At 45.4% G+C, this 5,000-nt stretch overlaps 1 protein-coding gene across 2 annotated transcripts in view; it reads left to right on the forward strand.

Annotated features, from left to right (window-relative positions):
• LOC135100024 (synaptotagmin-17-like) overlaps nt 1-5,000 on the forward strand; it is a 27,561-nt gene that overhangs the window by 435 nt on the left and 22,126 nt on the right. For both annotated transcript variants that reach the window (XR_010268486.1, XM_064002862.1), the window contains exon 1: nt 1-1,309. This exon is cut by the window's left edge. The gene's annotated coding sequence lies outside the window, so the exon portion shown is untranslated. The remainder of the gene's footprint in view (nt 1,310-5,000) is intronic.

Raw genomic sequence — 5,000 nt, forward strand, 5'->3', positions numbered from 1 at the left:
AGCTTTGATATCAGAAACCTATAAGTAATTACAAACACTGCGTTAACATATGTGCAACTACGATTAGTAAATACGGGCGGAAAATAAATGAAACTCTTGAAAGTGCGAAGTGGCAGCTCTCCATCCCGCGCGCGGCCAAGTGCCGAGGTAACCTAAACGCGACACTCGCATCTCACCTGCCAGTTTAGAGTCGACCGCCGACCAGCGGCGTCCCTCCGACAAGCTTCTACAACTCACCAACTTTGTGAGGGATTTGTGGACTCTTAACTCGTGGCTTCTACATCTTCCCCACTTTCTTTGATATTCCTTGCGCACCTTGAGTGAAGTCGAATAGAAACAAAATTTTTAGTTACTTGCAGAGTGAATTTGGTCGCATTGCTTGTGGCTAAATGAATATTGTCGATCCATTTATGATCAAGAAGTGTTAATTTGTATTACAATCCAATAGGGAAACTCACATAGACGTGATCTTTTCCAATTAATGGTGGTTTGAAGAAAATTCAAAACTCTCACCTTGTAACTCATCACAATGTCGCCCGTGCCTCAACGCGACGCGTGGACGGGCAGCGACGAGACCAGCGGGGAGACAGAATTAGCAGTGTCTCCTGTTCCAGAAGTCTTCCTCTCGCACCTGCCACAACACTTCCAGGATCCAGACAGCCCTAACCTACACATGCTGCAGCACCACGACAGAAGCAGAAGCACACAAAAACCCACAGTGAGAAGTCAGACTACAAGATCGACTCTCAGAGCATTTAGGTTACCTACTGGAACCCCTGTCAACGACCAGAAAACTGGAGTTCTTCGTCCCATCAAAGTTACGACGTTAGAGGATGTAATGCAGGATGACAGCAGGAACACTGACACCACACACCTCAGTCCACAACAGACTGGTGCTACACCGAAGGAATCCACAAATCCTTCCACAACATCTTTGCCTCCCAGAGCAGGTCCCAGAATCCCTGACACTCTCCGCCCCCCACCTCCTATGCATCCTGTGGGCAACACGAGAGACAACGTGGATAGGGGCTCCTTCCACCCAGTGAGAAGTGAAGGGCAGGATGTTCGGGTGAGCACTCGCAGCCACGGAGAGTGGCGAGGGATAGAAAACCACGAAGCCACCAACATCTACCACCACAGTCACAAGTAAAAGGCTTGACCCAGGTTTTCTAAAGCTCCCGGGTCACGAACCCGAAGCCCCCCGCCGACCTGGTCCTCGTCCATCATGACAGAGCCATTGACACCCGCAACCAAACCGGCTTAAATGGAATATTTGTCAAAGATGAAACCACCGATATTACGCCAGAAGGTGAGTTTTTTCTCTCTCTCTCTCTCTCTCTCTCTCTCTCTCTCTCTCTCTCTCTCTCTCTCTCTCTCTCTCTCTCTCTCTCTCTCTCTCTCTCTCTCATTCCTTTTTATTCCTAGTGGTAAGAAATCCTCCTGTGATGAAGGAGATAGACGATGAGCAAAACAACAATTCCTAACCACACGTAAGCCAGTAAATATCAGGGAACAGGAAAGCAACACACAATCTTAAGAGTAACCTGACCGCTCAAGCAGCCACAACAACATCAGCGACCAACACGATGGCCAGCCTTTGTGACGAAAGTGAAAGTGTGTTTTATAGTGTGCATTCTCCGCCACACAGCTCTAATACGGCAGCTCTCTTGACACTTTCCCTAAAAAAAAGCGAAAAAAAGAAGTGACAACCGTAGGAATAGAAAGCGCCTCACCTTGAAACATTTACCCAGATAACAGGTTTGCATCTCGTCAGCAACGGTAGTGACAAACGCGTTGCTCATCCCATCCCTCCCGTGCTCTCCCCGCTAACCTTCAACCTCTCCCACCCCTTATTCACCTATAACCTCCAAGCTCCCCACCCCTCCACGTGTCCTTACCTGTCCTTACCTCTGACGTCCCCTTAACCTCCGCGCTTCCCTCATGTCCTTACCTGTCCCACAAGGCAACTCCCTTATAACTTCCACGCCTCCCATCCCTCTCACACCACCATCCGCGCTTTCCCCGTCGCTTGTAATATAAGAACAGCGAGGAAGCGGGGAATGATGCCAACAAAAACAGTGTATTAGCTGCATTTTTAGCCGCCTATTGTCCCTTTCATGGTGCAGCTCTTTGAATGAAAACACGCAGCAGTTATACCTAATTTGCCGGAAGCCCACAATGTGCATAAGTAAAACAGTGACACATACTCCCTGGAGACAAGCAATGCTCCACAGCTCTGAAAGGAAAAATAAGAAAAAAGACGATCAATCTCTCATAAATTTATAATTCCTTTGTGTGTGTGTTTTAGTGAGAAAATTTCACTTTCCACGCCACTATTGTAACATTTGTAGGCATGGCGGAGAATATGTAAGCTATATATGGCATGCATTATTGAGAAAACTCTAACGTGGTATAAACCTGAGTGGTAACGCAAAACAGTGTTTTTTTTCTTTATCTGTGGATTAACGCTTCCCAATGCAATCATAATAGTTCACCAGTTTCCACCTCCTTATTTTTCATGCATTTCTTATACCAGGATAGAGTTTTCCCAATAGTACCTTTCCTTCTACGAATGGACAGACGTGAGCGGGAGAGGTGGTGCAGTTCACTACTTGCTACGTAAGCTTCAAGCTGTGCTTCAGAGGTAGCGGCGGCGTCCTTCACTCTGTCAACAATGACGGTAGAACCTTCCCCACCTCCTTCCCCGCGGCCACGTTACCCGCTTGCAAAAATACATTCGTCAATTTGTAGACGTTAATGTACTTCCGTCTCTCTCTCTCTCTCTCTCTCTCTCACTCTCTCTCTCTCTCTCTCTCTCTCTCTCTCCTCTCTCTCTCTCTCTCTCTCTCTCCTCTCTCTCTCTCTCTCATGTGGGGAATTCAAACTCATCAAATCTAGAGAGTAAAATCGAGATGGCAATAAGATGATATTAGATTAATCAAATTTCAATAAAAGGAGGAGGAGGAGGAGGAGGAGGAGGAGGAGGAGGAGGAGGAGGAGGAGGAGGAGGAGGAGGAGGAGGAGGAGGAGGAAGACCAACAGCGACAATACTACCAACAGAATTGTAGTAGTAGTAGTAGTAGTAGTAGTAGTAGTAATGGTAATGGTGATGGTGGTGGAGGTGGTGGTGGTGGTGGTGGTGGTGGTGGTGGAAGAAGTGGTAGTGGTAGCAAACATCACCCGCGATGTTTGCTTTTTTTCCTGGCGGGGAAGAAAGCTGAGCACTAAAGGGACGGTGCACTTAGGACTCAAGTAGAGGGAGAAAAGATGTCAATGATAAATGAACAGATACTGGGAACCGGTACAAACACCACATTATGACAAAGTTGCGCATAAATATGGGCAGGAAATAGAAAGCGAATGAACGTCATGAAGAAGAAAATGCATAGGACGCTGCAGATCATTCCAACACAGTGATTTTTTTTTTTTCGAAAGCTAGTGGTTGGTGGACAAGATGTGACAGCACACCGAAGAACTGCAGTAGTAGTAGTAGTAGTAGTAGTAGTAGTAGTAGTAGTAGTAGTAGTAGCAGAAGTAGTAATAACAGTAGTAGCAGAAATTGTTTTTGTTGTGAACACTTATGGGTGGCAATGATGTTAGAAGACCAGTAAGAGTCTCAATACAATCATTTATCTTATCATCATCTCTATTACCATTCTCGTGAGCCATCCTCTTCCTGCTCTCCATCCCCATCATTAACAACAGCAGCAGCATTATCATCATTATCAAAATTATCCCCACCTTCACCTCCACCAACCACGTGATTAGGAAATGAGATATTAGGAAAAATTTAAAGATGTGGAGACCCGAGAAGAACAGGACATATGTGTGTGTGTGTGTGTGTGTGTGTGTGTGTGTAAGTGGCTGAGAAAACACATGGATATTTTTAAGTACAATTTTTTTCCTACTTCTCTACTTCTTCAGGATTCTTTCTCTTCGCTTTTTCAATAGAAGAAAAAAGAAATATGATACACTTTTCACGTGTAAAGAATTCTACCAAATACTTTCTTACAAACACTTTCCGTTTTCTTCATTCCCGCAACAGCCAAAGCGGCCTGAGGCAAGAGACAGGCAGATCAAGGGTCTGGGCGAGAAACGAGTACATACCATACCACAGGGGGACTGTTGCTAGGAGGGAAACACAATGATAAGCAAGAAATCAGAGACAGAGGGAAACACACTAGCTTTGTTGCAGTGTTTTATTTCCTGTTTGTCGTACATTTGCGCCAAAATGCAGCGTTATATTCTCCTCGACATTCACAGGAATGCTAAAGGCGGTACTGTGATCATTTTTTCTAATCTGAGAATAGAGTAGAAAGGGTCTTTCATCAATCCTTAGTCCTCCACTTCTACCTTCTGTCGTTATAACAGTGTTTCTCTGTCCTTCCTTCTCTACCTCATTCCTACTCGCAGTCTCCTTCCTCCATTAATGGGATCAAGTCTACATCAACACAGTTACATTCCAGGTACCGTGTTGTTTTCTTTCACAAGTTTTGAGTTACGACACGAAGGAAGTAGGGAGAAAGGAATGGGGGGAGAGAGGGAAGGAGGGAGAGAGGGAGGGAGTGAGGGAGGGAGGCTGAGGAAGCTAAGAGACGGAGGGTGGATATAGGAAGAGAGCCTGGAGAGAGAAGCAGGAGGAAATTGTTGATTGAATTAGTAGTAGGAGTGGAAGTGAAATAGTTAAAGCAAGGGGAAGACAAATAAACAAGGGATATACATATACGACGGCGGATTAGTGAAGGTACACACACACACACACACACACACACACACACACACACACACACACACACACACACACACACACACACACACACACACACACGTACGAGTACATTAATATCGAAAGTAGCAACAAGAGAGAACAGAGAAGTCTTTACACGGGTATTATGCAAGAGAGGAAGAAAGAGGCAGATTGGCAAAAAGAGAGACAAACACACAAATAGACAAACAGACAGACAGGCAAATACGGAACAAAAGGAAGGAGGAATTAACGT

This window comes from Scylla paramamosain, chromosome 4 (assembly GCF_035594125.1).
Source record: "Scylla paramamosain isolate STU-SP2022 chromosome 4, ASM3559412v1, whole genome shotgun sequence".
NCBI lineage: Eukaryota > Metazoa > Arthropoda > Malacostraca > Decapoda > Portunidae > Scylla > Scylla paramamosain.